General features: G+C 45.1%; 1 long non-coding RNA gene across 2 annotated transcripts; it reads left to right on the forward strand.

Moving 5' to 3' along the window:
• Positions 1-80: 80 nt before the first annotated feature.
• LOC146783461 (uncharacterized) lies at positions 81-21,468 on the forward strand. 2 transcript variants are annotated; one of them, XR_014970464.1, is made up of 4 exons: positions 81-362; positions 5,721-5,848; positions 6,973-7,106; positions 21,266-21,468. It is a non-coding gene; the product is annotated as an uncharacterized LOC146783461 (long non-coding RNA). The 2 variants fall into 2 exon arrangements; XR_014970463.1 differs by lacking the exon at positions 5,721-5,848.
• Positions 21,469-22,258: the final 790 nt, after the last annotated feature.

Raw genomic sequence — 22,258 nt, forward strand, 5'->3', positions numbered from 1 at the left:
CTTTTCCTTATTCTCGCTGCTCCTTTTCCTCCTGCTACTGTGGGGCGCTCTGGGCTCCAGCTCCAGTCTCGCCGCTCCTTCCCTAAATTCCCGAGCTACGCGTAGGGATGTCGTCTCCTTGTTTCTCGGAGGCCGTGAAATTTCGTGTTCTGACACCTCACACTGTGCCCTTTGTATCCTAGTCACTGCGCGTAACTGGAGGGGGTGACTACCAGTCAGTGCTCACCTCTGTAATATCTGTAAGCCTTATGCCACCCCACGTCCACAGTCCTTTCTGATTTTAGTCATTACTTATTGCATGCTGGGACATGTAGTCCAAAGTGGTTGATGGGCGACACATGACGAAGACAACTTGAAGCAAGGTGTGTATGTTATATAGTTAATGCCTTAACTTTTGGAGCAGAGTTAATAGATAGGGGGAAAAATCACTGGAGCTCGAGTTAAGTTCAAAATAGTTATTTAAGTTTCACAGCAATAATCCATAAACGCAAAAGCCTCATCCGCAACCGTTAACCGACCACGGACTCAAGTTAGAACGTTCTAACGTGCATGGAACCTCCAGGGAAATGAGAAAATGGAAAGACATACAACACATATCCTCCATCCCACAAAAACAGTGAGGGGAATCGAGGTGGGAGAGGAAAGTAGTAGGAATAAAGCCATTCATGGAATATCCTCAATGAAGACATTTTTATTCTTTCGGAGTTCTTTACATGATCAGCAATGGGTCCATCTCCCACAAAGTCATTTCCAGTGCTTTGAGGTATATCTGGTTCAGCAGATGAACAGCCCCCATTCTTTATTTATTTATTGCAGTTTTATATAGCGCAAACTTTATTTAAAGGTGGCAGAGTGCTTTTTAATAGAACCAAGTAGGTTACAAAAGGTACACATGATGGAATTTACACACTAACAAGTCCGGTTAATACAGGTATAGAATATATATTTACAAAGTTGAGCTCATGTGAATACCAGGCGGCTGTGAGGGTCATGAAATGGAATGAATTATTCCTGGGAGTGTCTTTGGAAGAGAAGAGTTTTAAGATCTGTTTTGAAAGTCCGGAAAGAGGCGGTGGTTCGGAGATTTGGAGTTAGCGAGTTCCAAATTCTAGCCGCATTGCCTGAGAAGGATTGAGCCATAAATCTTTTCCTTTTGAAAGTAGAAGGTTCCAGCAGTAAGTTTTCAGCATTGCGTGAAGGTCTAGAGCCGCCTGAGATTTTGAGTTTATTCCCCAGATAGCGAGGAGTGGAAGTGTGCAAGGCTTTGTGGGTGATACAGGCAGTTTCGTAAGTTGACCTAGCCATGATGGGAAGCCAGCGAAGGGAAAACAGTATGGGTGTGATGTGATCATTTCTTTTGACCCCAATACGAAACAAGCCGCGGAATGGAGGATGGATTTTAGAGGGGAAAGGTGGATTTTGGGGAGGCCAGCAAGGAGGGAGTTGCAGTAGTCCAATCTGGAAAGAACCAATGATTGGACCAAAATCTTTAGGTTTTGCTCAGTAAAAAACGCCAAACCCCCCCAAAACAAGGCACAGCTGGTAACGTGCATTCTTGGCGATGGTATTGATATGGGAATAGGTTGAGCCTTTTGTCTAGGATGACGCCTAGGGATTTGGCGCTGCCATCAATGATAGGTTTGTGGTTAAGTATGTTCAGATTGTTCATCCATGATTGAGCAGGAGGCGGAGAGAGTGAGGTAGAGAGAAGTAGGAATTCCATTTTGGAAGGATTCAGAATTAGTTGATCAGTTGACATCCAATCTTGGATGGAGTCGAGAGTGGTGTTGAGGATTGAAATGTCATGTGCGGAAGACACCTTTAGGTAGTTTTGGGTGTCATCAGCATAGAGGTGATAATGGATCCCAGATTTTCTTAGGAGGTTTCCTAGCGGTTCCATTCAAAGATTGAACAAGGTGGGTGCGAGAATCGAACCTTGAGGGACACACTGTCCTACAGCCTTTGATGTAGAGAGACAATTTGCTATTTTGATCATCTGGGATATGCCAGAGAGCACTGATTTAAACCACTTGAACACTGCGCCTTCAAAACCCATTCTTAGATTTAAAGTGTTCAGAAGAGTGTTGTGATTAATAATGTCAAAGGCTGCGGATGGGTCAAAAAGGATCAGGAGACAAGATTCACCAGATTCAATTACTCGCAGGGCATCGTCGATCACATGTAGCAGGGCTGTTTCAGTGCTGCAGCCTTGAGTGCAAACAGATTGGAATTCATCAAGAAGGTTGTTGTTCTTGATATGTTGGGAAAGTTGTTTCGCTACACAACTTTCAGTAAGTTTAGCAAGAAAAGAGAGATTGGTGATAGGACGGAAATTGTTGAGGACATTCACATCAGCAGAGGGTTTCTTAAGAAGTGGGGTAACCTGTCCTGTTTTAAGGGCAACAGGAAGAGAGCGTTGGTTGAGGAAGAGTTTTACCGGACTGGTCCAGTAGGAGAGCGTGTGGGTGTACAAGTCAATGGCAATGTCACTAGGGATGGGGTCGACAGAATGGTTAGAAGGTTTGGTTTCTAGAATGCTTTTGAGGATGGCTTCTTCAGTGATGATGTCAAAGTTCTGCCATGGGACTATGGATTTGTGGTCCTCAGGGGGTAGGATGAGTGACTTGATCCACAAGCAATTTTACTTTTTCATTGAAAAATAGGGCATATTCTGCTGCTTTCTTGGGAGGGTCGTTAAATTTGATGGTTGAGGGAGAGATGTTGGTACTTTTGATAAGGTCAAATAACTTTTTAGGTCTGTTCTATGCAGAGTCCAGGAGGGTTCTGAAGTGCATCTCTTTGTCACGGAAGATGTGTTTGTGGTAGCACGATCTTGCGTAGCGGAGATTGGAAAGATTAATGGTGGAAGGAGAATGTCTCCATTGTTTCTCCAGGTACCTGCAGTTCTTTCTTTCTTCATAGAGGGATTTATTAAACGATGGTGCAGAAGGAGTGGGCTTTTTCTTTTTACTTTGTAGTGGAGCAACATTTTCAATTACGACTGAAAGACTGGTGAGACAGTGGGTGTTAAGATCGTTCACATCAGAGTTGGGGTCTAAGACTGGTGATCTAATTTGTATGTTGCACAAAATGTCACGGTCGATGTTTTTGGTGTTACGGAACTAGGTAGTTGTCCTTTTAGGTTGGCCAAGGGTTACAGAATGAGAGAGGTACAGTGCGTATGGGATGGGGAAGTGGTCAGACCAGTCTACTGGTATAAGATCAACAGCAGTTAGCATATCTAGTTTGGAGATAACAAGGTCAAGAATGGAGCCCTTAGAGTGAGTCTGTTTTGTGCTATGTTGAACTAGATAATTTCCTAAGAGAAATGTGGCAAGCCTGTTGGCAGCTGAATCTACCAGAGTGCCCCAGTGAAGATTAAAGTCTCCAAGAAAAATCTGTTTATCGCTTTGTGAGTATTGGCCACTAGCAAAGTCAGTGAATTCCTCAGTGAAGGCGGAGCAGTCACCAGGCGGGTGATAAACAGTATGACACATGAAAGGGGAGTTGTGCTGTACTTGAAGCTCCAGAGAAAGGCATTCAAAGGTGCAGAAAGAGCTGCTGACAGTCATGCACAGGTCTCACATTAGGAGCATCCTTATCACACGAAATGCCAAATAGGTCATCAATCTTTTCATATTCAGGATCCACAAAAGGACCCGGAGTTTCACAACAAAGCGCCCTGTCAGTGATACACTTTGCAATTCTCCTCGTGCTCTACCATCCTGAGTAATGACCCTTCCCTTGTTTATCTAACAATGTTGCTAGATCTGGAAAATTTGGAGCAACCCTCGTTCACACGACCAGAGGCCAACCTTAACAAGACCCCCAACAATATTTCAACAGGATTAGCCTTACATGTGGCCTTATGGTGTCCCTTGCACTTGATTTGCTGGGACTCTACCAAACGTAAAAGCAGACCTGAATCAGGCTGGAGGCTTCTGCTTGCTTTTTTAAAGCCAAAACATGTTTTATTTTAGCAGTTTTGTGCCTAAAATTACCTCTGCTTCAATGGAAGTCAATGGGGAAATGACAGTTCCCCATTTTTAGTTTTATTTAAATCTCCCTTTTTTAATTTCCAAATGTTGGAATATGTGCTCTACAGTTGCCTTCAGCACCATTGGTCAAACATTGGATGGAGTCCAACCACACTGAGAAGGACTTACGTTGGACAATCTTAGAAAGGGTCCGCATGCAAAAAGGCACTGACAGCACCCGGATACGCAAAAAGCGAGAAGTCTTTTGGATCTACTTCCTGGATTCCAAGACTAGGGGGCTTAATGAGGAATTGCCCTGGGAGAATGCTATTATTTAAGCATTATATTAGAGCTATGTGTCCCTTTGAAAGAGACCAAAAAACGATTTGGATCCCTATTAATCTCTGTCATGAACTAACACAATAGATCCTCCTTTGGTTCCCTTCGCTAAATCCTTTGGACACATACACAATATTATTAAGGCGCTCTTTAACTTATCTACCTGAGCCCTTATCACGAATTCCCTGTTATCGACTGCACTGCAGAATGTCAGGGATTACTGTATCTGGGAAGGTGCCGCATCACAAACAGCGATCATACTGGTGACCATAAAACACCCCGATCCGAATCCTCCTCAGAATCCACAGCCACCTCTTTGATATTACCCTAGGACGTGATGTCAGCCCCTGTTAGTATATAAGCAGCTGCTCCTAATCACACTGGTCGTTGCTCGCTTCGCAGTAAGCAGAGGACCAGCAGCGCAGCAGCATCTACTTTGATCTACGTGCCTGGAACAAAACGAAGAACTGAAAGCATCAGAAAGCTTCCTCTCGGTAAGCGCGTATAAAATAGGCATTTAGGCTAAGACATCAGCTCCCTCACTCGCTCTATCTGCACAGTTGCGTTAACTTTTTATTATCTTGTTATTTCGCCCACTAGATACGGCGGAGGAATTCTATTCTTTTTTTTTTCCCCCCGGTCACACTCCTTGAACTGAAATGGCGATTAATTAACGTGTGGAGTTACTCGCGTAATATGCGGAGCAGCGCCCACATTGATCTGCACACCTGGACGTAGGCGAAGGCCTGAACGCTTTAAAAAACCGGTAAGCGCTCAGATAATAGACTGAATGACTACGACTTCAGTTTCTCCGCTCTGTTAAGTGACGCTGGAGTGCTAACTCTATTTATTTTGTTAGTTGACCCTCCAGATACTGCGGAGGAATCCTATTCTTCTTTTTTCATCCAGCCACACGATAAACAGGAACAACGATACTCCCTAAAAGGTGATTAATCACATCTTTGAGGTTTTCACGTTTCATACGGGGCAATGATTAGTAATTAGCTTAACCCCATAATTAGCCTATTGCTAACTCTAATCACTTTGTCTGACTCACCATAGGCTGTGGCAGAATACATTTTCCTTTTTCTCACCAACCGTGGAAGCGTGAGGATAGGTGCACATCTAGCTGGAATTACGGGGTGGTCTCCCTAAAACTTAACAGGTGATGATTTACATCTTCAAGGTTCTCACTTATGACTTAGCTCTAGGATTCATATATATAAAGAATCACTAGCCCAGTTTGTTTTAACTGGTGTTCCTGACCCAACGACTCTTATTCGTTGCCTAAATAGTGAGAACAGAGAACACCTATAAATTGTTGATTTCATAAACATCACAAATCTAACAAACTATGCTTTATGTTAGAAATGTTAATCTTTCCTGATCTACTTTCTTCCTTAGATCTCGCATGCCTATAAGTTGAAAAGTTCCTCTACATTGCTATATATGTGTACCACTAGAAGTACTGAGGTTGCATCACTTAAGGAGAAAGAGAGATAATTATTCTCATCTTCCCATCTGATCCCTTGGTGAGCATGTCTCTTATCTTCCTTTTCCTAACCATCAGCTTCATGCAGATATAGCACCCCTACTTTTTATTACTGTCCTCGAAACTCACCCATCCCTCAGTTGATATCATTCTCTTGATGATATATGAATCCCCAAATGACATCTTTTATTTACTGAGTTTATCTAAATGCTGTTTACCAGATTTTATGCAACGGTATCCAGTCCTAGCTATATATTCAGGATTCCTTTTGATCAATTGCCAATATGACCTAACCAATTGTTGCATGTGTATTGTTTCATAAACTTCTCTCAAATTTGATTTTCTGTTCGTTATTTTCCATTATGTGTGCAACGTTCATAATATAATTAATAAGTTTAATGCTCAACCACTCATTTATCTGGACCAGTGTCTATCTTAGATGTATTTTGTATGTTGTAACTTTATAAATAATCAGTGTCATCTAATAGATATGTTTAGAATTAACAGTTTTGTGTTCACTAATTGTTATTTATCACTTGATAGGTCCCATGGAACTTATGTCTGAATAATTTCTTGCCCTGAAGAAGGTGTTGCCCCGGTTATAAGGGGGCGTCACACCGAAACGCGCGTCGGCATATTGAACTGGATTGTTCACTACACAGATTTATTAAGATACTACAAGAACATTTTTCTTGTTACCCCATTCTGTTTACCATATGCCATTCTTCTTTTGCACCCCTTGGTTTATGTTTAACACTTAAGAAGACTCGCTTACCATTATCTTGGGCCTGCATTTTGTTCTAATTTTAGTAGTTAGGGTCATGTGTCTTTTGTTATAATGTATGAATGCGTCTGAGTATGAATGAGTATGTGTGAATAATTTTATTCCACAGATTGTCCATGGGCACCAATGTATTGTAGGACAAATAGGTCCTGGGTTTTGTTTGTATGAAAATGGTGGTATAATGTTTAAATCTCACGTATTCATTGAATAAGTATTTTTCTAACAAGGTCAAAAATTAAAATATGGATTAATACCTCATTTTTATGTGTTTTGTAATCCTTACACAGTCCAGTAAGAGTGGTTCTTCTCTGTCTTAAGAAACGACTTAGATGCGTTTATAAAATAACTATAGGTACAGCAGATATTTTTTGTATTTACAGACCTTCTGGATGTCAAACCTGGTGTCAACATTATTACCTTGCAGCAGCTTGCACCTCAGCCCCCAGGCGAACGCATCTGATGTGAGAAGTCTTCACTTTAACAACTGGAAAAGGCTAACTCCAATGACAGAGTTGTAAGATATTTAATGCACCCACAACTTCTTCCTGTTGGTCAGTGATACAGGAATCAGATTTTTATAGGCAAGATGTATACTATTGTTAAAATAAAACATAGCATGTCAGGATGCCCAAAAGTCTCACATGCATTTAATGCAAAAATAGCTAGCAAGCAAGCAAGCAGCAAAATAATTAGATACAATTGTCATTTCAACTAACCAGACCACCACCAAAGAAGGCCATTTAGAGCATTTAGTGCTAAAATACGTTAAATGTTTTTCAGCTCTTACACACTTTTCTCTCAGTGCAACTCTATGGAGTACAAACATTTGACAGAAACTTGTTAGTTCAGTGAAACTTATCTAATGAGCAGGTACTAGGATCTTCTCAAGCGAGACTGCCTTGAAACTAAGATATAAATACCTGATCACACCGCTGATTTAATTAATTTCCTATAATCATGCTTCTGGTTACCAACATTGAAAGCAAGGCTATGCTTTGCTACAAGGTGCAGGAAATGTGCAAATGTACTACTTCAAATATAATGACTGCTAGGCCTATTAGAGTCATGAAACTTAGCAGGCATATTTAGGGTAAAGGACAATTAAGATTATTTAAAAGGACATCCACATATGATTATAAAATAAATCGGCGTCCTTTGTGATATAGAAGTGCAGCTGTGCATTAACATTAAAGCAATAGGAATATATGATTATGTCTTAACCCTATCCTTAAGATAACGGTTAAATCGTTTTACCTACCCATTACATTGCGAAGAAATCAGATATGCCCATCAATTTGAATTGCATACCTTTGTCTGTAATTAGGGTGTCAAGTAAATCACTCATTGCTAAAAACCTCAATTACTCTAGATCTTCAAACACCATAACCCTGTCAAAAACTTGGTTTCTGGCCCCTTCGAATGACTGCCAATTAAGACCAAGGAGTCTTGCAAATGTTTAGGATGTTCCTTAAAGGGCCTGGCAGTGTTGAAGCTCAGCTTTTACCTAGCAAAGCAAGACCAAGTAACAGGCTGTATGTGAGCTGTAGTGGTTGTGAAATTCTTGTCACACGCCCTACAAACTTCGCACTCCATAAAAAATTATTGATCAGTCTTAGCATTCCATTCCGGGCTACCAAAATTGGGTCTTACATAAGTTCATCAAGGCAAACATACCGAAATGCCTTGGGGGGGGGGGGCAATCATTCAATATGGGGTTGGGAATGCTGTGGGAAGACACATCTCCTTTCGGAAAACAAAACTACCTACAACTATCAACTCAGCTGACACTTGGACAAAATAGTGTAAAGTTCCCGATAGAGATTTGATCAAGGGCCACTATTCACAATCCTATTACGTGACCTCATTTAATTCTTCCTCCTTAGAGGCCTTGGATAACCACACCACAATTCTTCAGTAAGCACTCCATTTTCTTTGGCAAAACATTACACAAGCTCTATCTGGTGGTAAGCATGTTTTAAGTCTAGGGTGGAGAACAATATAGCTCCTTCCAAAAGAGATAGAATTGAATTTATTTAGGGCAAAGGATGCTTTTCAATGATGATAGTAGAGTTTGATTCCCTCTTTCTGATGTTCCCAAACTAGAATCGCTGCTTCTTGGCACTGCTCTCAACTTTTGCTTTTTTGGGGTGTTACCATGTCTGAGTTTTAAGTGGTGCACAAACTTCGGAGCCTGTCTAACATCTTCATGAACACCTTGAGGAAAGACTCAAAGATCTGATGGCTCGTTCATTCTCCTTAATAGACAATACAGGATCAAAGTGCACAGGGATTGAGTTTTATTTTCAATTGTCTTTGGTCCTTCCACCCAAGAACACACTGTTCAGTGCTACATATATCATCATGATCCAGGTGGACTGCCCCTTGAGCCCAATTTTACTTGTGAAGTATCTTATGAAGTCAATTTTTCGACCATTGAACATGATAACCTTCACCTCGGTGACTTACAGGACAAGGTAGTCGCCTGGCTCTTGATTTTGAAGACAAAAAACAAATAGGGGGGGGCGAAATGGGCTTTGGGGGAAAGGTCCAGCTGAGTGTGCCCTGAAGTATACAAAAAAGTAACAAAGCTGTTCCTCAGAGTGGGTGAGACTAACCATGTAATGTTCACAGGAAGGTTGTTTGTTTGGATATTGGAACCCTCACACAACCATCAAGATATCGTGAATCACGTACCCCTCAGGATGTATTGTATCATCATCGGGCTGCTCCTGCGTCGAGTCAGCTGGTGCAATACCCGACGGGCTCTTGTTTAGGGAGCACTTTTGTGGAGATCTTTTTATCCAATATAGCCGTTAGGTGAAGTGCGAGTATGGGGCTCTTTTGTAATGTAGATGAAGGATAGTGTTTGCTACAATAGGGGGGGGGAGTACTCTCTCAATCAATTTATTATGGAGCCTCCTCGCCTAATTAAAAACTGTGAGGTTGAGTGTTGGTAACTTAGGTTGATGATCTAGGTTATATACACTGCCTCATGTGGTCAACATGTTTCTCGCTCTTATAGAGGAATACTCTAGCGATTCATCAGGACCAAGTTAATTCTATCTACATTTAAAACCAGACTGTGTATTCTAATAGACAATAAGCATTCTCAAAAGTAGCTGGTATTTTACCTGCAGCTCGGTCTACCTGTGGGAGAATGGGAAGACCATTATGATTATAGAATGCTTACGGACAATCATTGTATGTTTACATGGTGTCTTTCGTGAGCTATTTAGTGCAGCTATAGTGATGGTGCACTCTATTCATAGTGAAAAACATAAATGCAAGAGCCACGTGAAGTTATCACACTGAAAGGTGTTGAAAACTATATTGCAGACAAAAAGTGTTAGTGGACTTACCCTATACACTTCATAGGATTGTTCACTGCAGTTCCTGGTAGGCTACGCAAGGAGTTCCTCGCGTTCTGTAATCATATAGTGAGAGAGCTAGTGGATCGACATAGGTTAAAATCGCAGTACTCCGGGGTTATATGAACCCCTTCTCTTATTTGTAAAGACAAAAGAAGATAATGTAGTCATGTACAAAAGCTCATGAAAAATTAAATGCAGAGTTGTAATGCTCAGTATTTACAAACCCCTTTTCTCTTTAAAAAAAATGTATGTGGCATGTTCAGCTGACATAGATTGAAATTGGCCAATGATGATGAAGGTATACTAAAAGGAAGCGGGAACTGTAGTTTGTATCAGCTTCCCGCGTTCATCTAAACCCCATGTCTCATAGAATGTTCATCTAGTTACAGTGGAGCCTAGGTTTGTGCAAGTTGATCCATTCTTTTATTGCTTGTCGGGACTCTTAACCCATATACGAGGACATTGTCCAAAGGAATCTCCTGACGATGCGTGTGTCCCCTCTCGTAGTTAGTATGGAGACGACTTATGCTTAAGTATACGTTAGAGTAAAAAGTCTCCGGTGAGCCTATCCTGTTATAAGGATCCCCATATAAACGGACATCATCCGGTTTAGCCCCTTGATATTCAGACGGGTTAAAAATGCTCTCGCTTGGGAAATGGTCATTCGGAAAAATAATAATATTGTACTTACAGACACGCCGAGTCCGTGTCACCGGCAGACCTACCCCGCTCTACCAGGACTGGGAGGTAGAGTCTCGAAATATCGCGTGGGTATAAAAAGGATGTAATCATCTCGGAGGCGGAAGTGGGGGTAGTGGCACCACTCGCACGTGATGAATAATGCTACCGGTTCATTGTAGTCGCCATCTTGGGTGAGGGTTAGGATAGCGGTAGATGAACCTCGAGTATGCCAAACAATAGCAAGTATCAAGGAGACACGTCTGTCTATCTAACTGTAAGTAGAAGATGCTAAGGAATCTTACGCTAGATGTACATTCGATTCAAAGGAATGACCTTTCAGAGTGGGGTTTGTTATCTCGATCCCTATATTCCAATAATCGGTCAAAGTGTTAGTGAACTAATGTCATACAGGGATGAATTTAATACCCATGACGTTATTTGGAACAGCGGGATGGCTAGTTTGGAAACATGGCATTTGAGACTGTTAGGTATACAATTACGCTGGAGATTCATGTATGGGTATGACACGTAAGGGGAAGGTAACCCGATTGTTAGTTATGTATAGTATGGTACTCTCAAGGTAGTTTAAGAGAGGACCACGGAATGGCATCATTAAGTCCTGTAGCATGAGTGCCCAGTCTAAACACCCACCTTTGTTCTTTGACTAGTAGGGCTTCTTTAGTGATGTTGGGAAAGGATTCCAAAATTAGCCATCTGAATGATTCTGGGGGGTGTCCCTTTTCCTGGAAGTGTACACACATTCTGGTGTTAGTTCTTTTGCAACGGAAGTTGCTGCGATGTTCAGTGATGCGTGTTTTGGCTGGGCGAGTTGTCATGCCAATGTATTGTAGTTTACAGGGGCATGTGATCATGTACACGCAATTGGTCGTGTTGCAGTTGGTGTGGCGACGTAGCTCCCACTTGAAGCTGTCGCTAAGTTGTACAGTCTTATGTGTTGCAGTGAGGGGGCATACTGAGCAAAAGCCGCATGGGTGATGCCCCGTCACGGGTGGCAGATTCCATAGTTGTTTTTGAATGGGTGACCACTGTGTGCGTGGGCGAGTATGAATCAGAGTGTCCTTCAGGTTTTTCGTGCGTTTGAATGCGAATCTGGGGGCTTCAAGATTCATTGTCCCTGTATTCAAAATGTTCCAGTGTTTTTTTATTACTTTAGTAATCTGATTGGACACTGGAGTAAATGAAGTCACACATGTAAGGATTTTTGTAGGAGATTGCGTTTTTGTATATCTTGATTTTGAAGGCCATGTCCCAGGTCTGCTACCTGGAGCTGAAATTTTGCATGTGGTATTTTTACAGCATGTATGTAGCTAAAAGGCAGCGTGCACTGTATAGGTCCGGAGGTAGAGATACAGCCAAAAAGTGATTGGAGGGCTAGTTGGTTTCTGAGAACGTGAACTATTACTGCATTGGAATTTAGTGTTCTTTAAAGAGGTTAGCCTTCAGCTCTTTTCTCCAATCCTGAAGAATACAAGGAATTTGTTCCAAACCAATTGTATTTCTTTTAGGTATTTATGCCAATGCAACACATAGACAGTTTAAGAGAAGGGGAGCAACGGAAATCTATCTCCCTACAGCATGCAAATGATCTAATGAAGAGGGAGTGGCCCTAACAGTATAGCTACATGAACAATTATGTAGGTGTCAGCATCTTGCCTCCAAGGCGGTATTTCAGAGTCTATTGGACACATTTCAAACCCTGCTGCACTTTTCACTCACTGTTTAGTATCTGCAAGGATCCTGACACAAGGTGACATTTGCCCTCAGTTTTCATTGGAAGGTGGGGAGCAAGACCTCTGACCTTCTGGTCAGGGACTCGGCTCTCTGCCCCTGCAGCGCTGCTGTTGTGCTGTTGCCGCTGCCCCCTACACCTCTCTGACAAGGTAGGTGTTCGAGGCCCTCCTCCACCCGTAGGCTCCTGCCTGCACCTCATCCCTGGTGGTCCAGTGGGAGAGCCTTGCTCTTCTGTTGGTCCGCTGTTGTTAGGTCTCGCCTGGCGAACGCAGCGCGAAGCGCTGCAATCGCCAGCGAGATCTATTGTTGCTGACTTGCCTCGGAAGTGGGACAGGAGATGGGCACGCGCAGGCTTTGGCGGATTTGAGTTGGTGTACGCGCACGTACACCAACTCGCACGTGTGCACATCTCCAGTCCCCCTTCCGTCCACGCAAGCCAGCTGCATGCAGTAACTGCGCCACCAAACACAACCAGCCGCCCCCAGCCAGTGCACGCGTACTAGATCACTGAACAACAAACACACACACCAGCCCCCACGTTACAACTGAGCCCCACTCACCGGGCTCTTTTGTGGCTGCTACAGGCTCCGTCTCAGGACTCCCCTAGTCTAATCTCCTCCGCCTCACATGACCTGGAACACGCGGGGCTTCCCTCACTCATGGGAGCCCCGCACTTGCATCGGCGGCCTCTGCTGCCACTTCTTACCCAGGGCTTCTCATTACTTCTGCCGCCACCGCGGGGCTCTCCCTCAGGCATGGGAGCCCCGCGTCACCACTTCTCCTCTCGGACAGCCACTCCGTGCGCGCGGGCTTCCCGCGGAAGGCGGAAGTCCCGCCCCACGACAGGCATGACGCTGCCTGACTTCCGGTTTTCGCGCCGAATCGGGCCGGCGGCGGTGATACCTTCACTCCAGATTCAGCCAGCAGGGTTGGAGCACTGGCGCAGAGAAAGTTTGGCACCCGTCGCTGCGTACAGATGCTAGGCAGAGGCTAGAGCCTATGCTGGGGTAGAGATCGCTGTGGCAGACTGTCGGAGCCTGATACTTTGTTTATGGTATCGGCATCGTGAGGATGTGAGGCTGGACTCTCTGTGCCATGTGCATTCAGCGTGAAACTGACAACACCGAGAAGCGGGCCCAGCTTCACTTGGATCCCGTGTTTGGCAGGCAGCAGTAGTATTACTCTTCTCCTCTATCCCCACACCCGATAAGACAAGGTGCCGCCACGGCACAGCTGCCTGTGTGTGCTTCTCTGTAGAAGGCACTACGGGTGCTGCTGTGCAGGCTGTTTTGGTGGCACAAGTTAGCAGGAAGAGCAGAAACCTATGGCACTCCCTTTGCTCCCGACCCTCTAGCACTCACGGACATGTGTGTGTGCAATGGAGTTGGAGTCTTGTCTAAGCGCAGTGCAGGGGCCATGCACAGGCTTAAAAGGGCCAGCCTGACCTGCCGCACCGCCATTCAGTCTTAGGAGTTGAAATGCTGCGGAGTGCATCAGAGGGATCAATGCGATAAATGAGCTACTGCCATATGACGTAGGAGACAGCCAGTGTGAAACTGGCTGAATAATTAGTGTTGGATTATTGGCAAATCAATTAAAACATTATTTTTCATGTTTCGGCGCGCACAGCAGGCAGAGAGAGTTTGGGGCTGGTATCCTGTTGTCCACGCTGTGCCTCATTGGTTCTGCACTCTCTGTATGCTACCAGCCATTAAAAGGGTTTTCAGCGCCCATGACTGATACCAGGCAGCATGCTTTTTAATTTTTCAAAAATCCTGCCGGAAAACAACATGCGGAGGGTTTCCAAACCTTTGAAACTGCTGCCAACCATAGCGAGAATCCTTAGGAGAGGGGACTTGCCTCGGACTCTCCATCCCGACGACCCAAGAAACGTGGCATCTGAAGATGTGTAAACAAAGCTTGGCCGAAGCGCTCATCTTGGAGACCCCAAGGCACTTGTGAAATGGGAACAGGCAGGTTAGTCACGCTGTGCACTGTGTTTATTTGATATTAGCAGCATGGGCCTAACTGTATTAGGTTAACACAAATGTAATGGCATGGATGTGTAAGACGTGCTCAATTAATATTTCCTTACCTTTACATTTTTGGGCACATTTTTAGACTGTCCATGGCATATTGTATTCTACTAAAAATAGATTGAAAAGGAATGCCTGCTTGTACAACATTTTCTTCTTCTGCAGCTATGGTTCTATCTCAAACATTTCATTTGGTCTTTGCAATGGAGCATTGGAAACATTTTGAAAAATTGTACATGCAGCCATGTATTTGCTTGCAGAAACAGGAAAGTGTCACTTATACTCGTTGAATGTTACTCATAATTATACTGAAATTATATAAATGTCACACGTAGCAATCTGAAACTTTGGGAGCTATGTTGCATACACATGGTAGCAGGTGCAGCGTTACCCCTCCAGAGCTTTCTTTAAATCTAAACAAGCATTACGTGTGCATGTGTATTTACATGGTGGGGTAATGTACTGTAGCTGCTCCGCTGTGACGGTGAGCTATAACTCAGTATTCATTTAAAAATCTATGTTTTGTTGGAAAACAGTGACCAGCACTTTCTGGGTTCCAAACAAGCATTTGCAATGCAATAGGTCTTGCATTCGCGAGAATTAGAGCTATTGGCATTGTAATGACAATACCTTTTATTTATGTGTTCAGAAAAGCTGCAAGCTGTGCATAAACGCGCACTTATAGTCCCTGCTTACGAAAAGAAAGACTGGCAGTAAAAGAGGTGTAGTTACTGCCAGCGTTGCTTTTCGTAAGCAATGACCACAAAGTGCCTGTTTACGCACCACTTGCAGATTTTTTAAATATATAATTAAAAGGCATTGATATTTACAATGCCAATAGCACAAACTCTTGTAAATGCGAGACCTATTGCATTGCAAATGCTTGTCTGTCTCTGTGTTTGTGCATGTTTTCCGTCTTTTTATGCCCGTTTTTGTCTTATTATCTGTGTTTGTATTTATTATTTCCTGTCTGCCTTCCTGTTTATTTTCACCTGTTTGTGTACTTCGTGCCCCTTCCTCCTTTCCCGATGCTGCTGCCCCCGCGGCCCCTCCCCCTGCCGGTTCCCGCTCCCGCCTCCCAGCTACGCTTTCCTATTTAATGGCGGCTGCTGCTCGGGTGTGTGAACAAGACCTCTGACCTTCTGGTCAGGGACTCTGCTCTCTGCCCCAGCAGCTCCGCTGTTGTGCCGTTGTTGCTGCCCCCTAGTCCTTTCTGAGAAGGTAGGTGTTCAAAGCCCTCCTCCACCCGCAGGCTCCTGCCTGTGCCTCGTTCCTGGTGGTCCAGTGGGAGAGCCTTGCTCTTCTGCTGGTCCGCTGTTGTCTGTCTCTGTGTTTGTGCCCGTTTTCTGCCCCTTCCTTCCCTGCCGCTGCTGCCCCCGCAACCACCCCGCCGGTTCTCGCCTCCCAGCTGCGCTTCCCTTCCCCCTTCCCTATTTAATGGCAGCTGCTGCGCGGCCGTGCCGCTGGCAAGCCAGTCTGCACCCATCCGCGACCGGACTGCGACCAGCACCAGGGACCCTGGCTCTCCGACCACCCACCGCTACGACTCAGCTGCCCTCCACACACTCAACCCCGGAAGGAACAACAACTGCCAGCTGTTCGCGCCAAACACCACTCTCGGTCAGTTCTCCTGCAAACACTGCCGGCAAACTTTCACCAACCTCCGCACCCCAATGACCACTGCCCTCCTGCCGGACGCCAGCACACCCGAGGCCCTGAGCTGCATCTTCCTCAACATGTACTCCTTGCACAAATACGCAGTAGAAATCTGGGACCTCAACACCCTCTCTCCAGATGTCACCTTCTTCATGGAAACCTGGACCAACCCAACCTCCGCCCGACATCGCAATCGCCATCCCCGACAGATACAAGATCCAGAGGAAGGACCGCCCCAACCACCCAGTAGGAGGACTCCCATTGAACACTACAACTCCCGCCGACTCACCACCTCCAGCACGAATGAGCCCGCGTCCCCCATGAAACACCTGCCTTTCCAGATCCAGACCAGCTCCAGAACGACCCTACGCGGCACCCTCGCTTACAGACCTCCTGGACCTCGATCCACGTTCACCACTACCATCTCTGACCTCCTCTTCCCCCACGCCATTGCCTCCATGGACTGCGTGCTGCTCGGACATCTCAACTTCCACCTCGACAGCCTTAGCAATCCCAACTCCTCCGCCCTCCTGGACAACCTCGCCAACATCGGATTGAAACAGCTCGTCATGACCCTCACCCACAAGGTAGGACACACCCTCGACCCCATCTTCGCAGGAGGCAACAACATCCACTTCAGCCACACCACGCAACCCCACTGGACGGACTACCACTGCGTACACCTCTCCTTTGACAAGGCCACTGCTCACAAACCCACAACCCCTCCCACCCCCGTAGGAACGGGAGCAAGGTCACCGAAGAGTATCTAAACTCCGCCCTCAACCACAATCCCTTTCCCACCTCAACAGACACAAACTCTGCAGCCAAAGAACAACACAGATGGATCACCAACTGTGCAGACCCTCTGCAACACTGACATACAGCGCCCTAGGAAGGCCACCTGGTTCCCCACCGACCTCCAAGAATCCAGGTGCACCAGCAGACGTCTCGAGAAGCTATGGAGGAACAGCAAAACCACGGAAGATCGTACCACCTACAAGAACGTCATGACAGAATACCACCAACTCATCAGATTCACCAAAAGAATCTTCATCCAGAACAGAATCCTCCGCAGACACGACGGACCTCAAAAACTAGAGACCCTCTCTCTCCTCCCCTCGGCGGCCAAAGTCACTGAGAAGATCGTTAACGTCCAGTATCAGAAATTCATCGAAGTGAACTCCTTCCTCGACCAGTCCAAATCCGGATTCTGCAAAAATCACAGCACCGAGACCGCCCTCCTCACCGCCACCGCCACTCTCCTCGACTAAGGCCACTCCGCGGCCCTCATCCTACTAGACCTCTGTGCAGCCTTCGACAACGTCTCCCACCGCACTCTCACCACCAGATTGCACGACGCTGGCATAGAGGGAACTTCCCTCGACTGGCTCCGCTCCTTCCTCACTGGCGGAACCCAAAGAATCAGACTCCCGCCCTTCCTTTCCGAACCCACAGAGATCAACTGTGGAGTACCCCAAGGATCATCGCGCAGCCCCATACTCTTCAACATCTACATGGACCCCCTTGCCTTCATCGTCAGACAGCATGGACTCAGCGTAGTATCCTACGCCGACGACACCCAGCTTATCCTCTCCCTTACTAAGGACCCTCACAACTCCAGACTCAGTTTCCAGTAAGGAATGAAGGACGTTGCGTCCTGGATGTGCAGCAGCTGCCTGAAGCTCAACTCGTAGAAGACAGAAGTCTTCGTCCTCGGACCCACCCACTCAGCATGGGACATCACCTGGTGGCCCACTGCCCTTGGAAACCCCCCAAACTCCACGGACCCTGCCAGAAACCTCAACATCATACTCAACTCGTCCCTCACCATGACCCGACAGATCAACGCCATCGCCTCCAGCTGCCTCATCACCCTGCGCATCCTTCGCAAGCCCTTCAAATGGATACCCCCGAATCCAGAAAGACCATCACCCACGCACTCATAACTAGCAGACGGGACTACGGGAACACCCTCTATGCAGGAATCAACAAAACCTCCGTTCCGCTGACCTCACCCTCGCAAAAACCACGTGCATCTGCAGAGCCAGTTGAAGAGCCTTCTCCTACATCGCAGCAAAGACCTGGAACAAGCTCACAATCAACATTAGACGCTCACCCTCTGCACACCTTCAGGAAGAGCCTCAAGACCTGGCTCTTTGGCCGACCCGGAGCTGCACCCCCCCAAGCCCCCACAGTGCCTTGAGGCCCTCATGGGTGAGCAGTGCACTTCACAATTCCTTGATTGATTGATTGGAAACAGCTCTGTGATTGGCGTCTCCTGCAGATTCAGCTGTTCAACTGTTCATTTGCCGACCCACTGAGCAACATTCAAGCTACAGAACAGCAAGCATGCTGACACTTAACAACAATTCTATGCTACACCTACAACATGGAAATGTACATACCATACAGAGAACGTTACACACACTTCCCATTCCCACACAAAGAAAACAATAGCAATAACACCTGTACATGTGCTAAGATACAGACCTGTGGACAGAATCTTTCAGCCTACTGCAGACACTAACCGCTCTAGGTTGTCTGTGTTTAGCAACAGGAATCTCCCTTCTACAATTCCTTTTCTGTACCTCCATGTCTCACTTCATACGGAATTTACCATTATTACTATATTTATTACTCTTTAACTCTACACTACCCCTTTCATTGCACAGTCCAACACCAGCATTCTCCTGACTACTTCCACCAAGATACACTTCTTCATTCCAGATCTTCCCCAGTGTTCTTCCCTCTTCTACTTGCCGTCTGTTCAACATCCTCTTCCACCATGTCTAGTACTTCCCTATTCCTCACACCGCTTGCATAATCTTGATTATTCTTATTTTCCAGATAAGTATACTGTCTGCACTCTTCACCCCCCTGACCGTGTATTTCAATGCCAGTTCAACCTGCAGATTCCTTGAACAGCACAACCCATCTTATAAGCCACATTTTTCATTCATCGAATACCAGAAGACCCCAGTAACCCTTTTGGTTCTCCAGCAACTTTAAGACCACTTTTAAGGCTTACCAAGCGTCTCACGTTAACCTGTATGTCCTCGGCCCCCATAGTAACATCATAGCTTTTTATCCTTCACCTCAGTAAATGGCCATTCCATAATGTTTGACTGTACCATTTGCCCTAAAGTTAGTTTTGAATAGGCAACCATTCCTCTTATTAAGGCAAAAGGAGAGAAACCAAATGACTTGCTCACAGTTGTTCTGCAAGCTTGCAGCATTTCACCTACTTCATGCTCTAGTCCACTCCCTGAAACACTGCAAACCATGCTCTGCTTTTTACACATGGATCATTCTGAGCAGAGGCCCTGACAGAAGTTGATGTATCCACTTACAGAATATTTGTTTGAAAGTTTTTCAGTGGGACCAGCTCCCAGACCTCCAACTCCAGCAGATGCAGCCATTCAACCGATCAGCTGTAGAACGTAATCTAAACCACGGAACATGATGACTGGATTACATAAAGTTATCTTCTTTTCTTTGATTTTCCCTTCCTTGTCCCAGTACTTACATCGTGAGCAGATAGATGCACCATTTAAAACAGTGCTGTTGCTTAAAAAAAAGTATTTTAACTACATTACACGTGGAAAGTGCACGTCCACTCAAGGGTATTTTGGCGCAGAATAACAGATGTTTATTTTTGCCGAACGGCACTCCTTTTATCGACCTCTGAAGAGTGAAAGGCTGAGTGGACCCGTTTTAAACCTGTGACCATGAGGTCGAACACAGGCCCCTACAGTGAGTGGATGCATCAGTCCACTAAGCCACCAGACCTAATCCAGCTGTTTACCATATTTCTTACTAGGCTCTGCCTGCCACTGGGGCCCTAGAGGCACTCCAGTCCCGTCCACGCTTTTTACCAGTGCCAAGTTAAAGAAATAAGATAACAAACAGAACCTTTAACGTATTGGGTGCTGTTTGTAAGTATTAGGACAAGGAAGACACAGTGATTATGTTTGTATGTAATCCAGCCATTATGTCCTAATCCACTTCCTCCTGTGTTTCCTTAGATCATGAAGTTATATCCAAGCTAAATGTTTTCATTGTGATCACCTGGTTCAGAACAAAACACACACTGACAGACAGGAGTAATGTGACTCAACACATTTTTTCAATTTATCACCATAAGCAGAAGGAAAAGTACAAATGTTGTCAATTGAAATACCAACCGAGAATGCATTCATACCAAAAGCAGTCACAGGACACAACTGGCCGCAGTGTGAAATGTACATGGCAGGAGTAGGCCAGGCAGCAGCCCTGCAGATATATGAAATTGAGACTTCCCCAGCAGGGTGGGAGTGGCCTACAGGGCAGTCTGGCAGTACGAGAAGGGCTGGTCTGACAGGTCAGTGTGTGGCCTTTTTTTTTGGCTGTTTATGGGCCTGTTGTATGGTTTAGTGGGTCGGCATTTACTGATGATTTCCCTGCTATTACCATAAACATTGCCTGCAGCAAGTACATATGCATTAAGTCTTTCATATCTTGCAAAGCACTTGTATAGTGGTTCTCTGTAATTCCAAATCTGCCCCTATTTGTAAATGTGGGGCACCTTTTTTCAGCTCTCTGATTTAGTAAGGGTTTTTTTTTGGTTTTGTTTGGTGCAGCTTCCTATTTTTATTTTTTTTGCTTAGTCCAAACCAACCAGGAGGCCGCCATCCAATGAGTACAGTTCCATTGAACATGACAGAGAAGTGCCAGTCTGGCTTTAAGCCAGAGAACGTTCAGACTTTACCCAATAACTCAAGGTAACAGTGGAAGTCATGAAGCTCCACATAGCTGCACCATAATTGATCAACAGGCTGTCACAATTTTGGAAATCTGCTAATATGCAGTGATAAACCTGCATTGCATGAAACACACGAAGCAAGAATACATTTGATTTATTCTTCGTAATACAATTTGGGACAGAGAAGGGGTGGGCGTTCTCCTGGTCACAATGAAAGGCAGAGTTAACCTCTGCCTTTTTCGTATGAAAAAGCCTTTAGCACTATTTGTTGTTCGGTAGTATGGTATGGGGGACTGGGTATTGGGGTGAAATGTTTTGGGGAATTTTCTGATGGGAGTTAAGGGGAGCAGAGGTAAATGTTACATAGTCAAACCAATTTACATTTGTACTGTTAGTTGAAAGAAATATATTGATACATATATTTTTAATATCATAGATACCCCCCGAAGAAGGTCGTGAAGATCGAAATGCATTGGGTAAATTACACGTTTTGTAAAGCATGAAGTTTCTGCCTCGCCTGCGAATAGGCCCGGATGGGCAATCTCAGAGCATGAAGACGCTGGAAACATAGAAACTTTTTGCCCCCGACGTGATGGTTAAACTAATGATGATATTTTGAATAAAATGGATGAACTTGACAAAACCATGGAATACTCGTGAATACTGTTCACTTATGTGCATATTGCTGTGCAACTCCTTTTGACACGCACACAGCGTGCCATAACTTGCACTTTTAAAAAGTTGGCATTTCTTACTTTAGCCATTCTGTGCCTCTGCCTGTCCCTAGAATACACGTCTAAATTGGATTACAGCTGGCATTTGTGAATCCACTCGAAGCAGTCTTACGCAAAAGGAGCTGAGGTGTGCCCTGCATATCCTGATGGCCCACTACTAGGCTGATGAACTTTCCTAAGCTAGAGTGGTGGGAGGTCTATTCAGGTGACACTTGCACCTGAATAGGTCTTTGCCTGTCCCTACACAAAGATCTGCATATCCCCCTGTAGCGTGTCTGGAGTCTGGGCCAGGAAGGGCATGGTCCTGTGCACTACAAAGACCTTTCTTTAAAGTCTCCCTACTTCAAAGACTAAAATGGGTATACACACTGGATCTCTGACACCATATACCCAGAAAACTTCTGGACTGAGGACATTGTGCCAGGAAGAAGAGCAGTTGTGCTGCCAGGAGGGACTGCCATTGTGCTGCTTGCTTTGCCATGTTGGCCTTTTACCTGCTGTTCTTGCCTCGGAGTAAGAGGACTAGACTTTACTCTCTACATCCTGCATCTAAAATTTCTCCAAGGGCTTCACTGAGTGTGGAAGGTATGGAAGGAAACAAATTCTAGGAGGCTTGATGTGTGGCTCAATTTTGGCGTAATTTATTGAGAAATGTTTGTAAAGTAAAAAGAATATCAAATTGCAAAGGGCACGGA

The sequence above is a fragment of the Triturus cristatus genome, chromosome 11 (assembly GCF_964204655.1).
Source record: "Triturus cristatus chromosome 11, aTriCri1.1, whole genome shotgun sequence".
NCBI classification, from domain to species: Eukaryota; Metazoa; Chordata; class Amphibia; order Caudata; family Salamandridae; genus Triturus; species Triturus cristatus.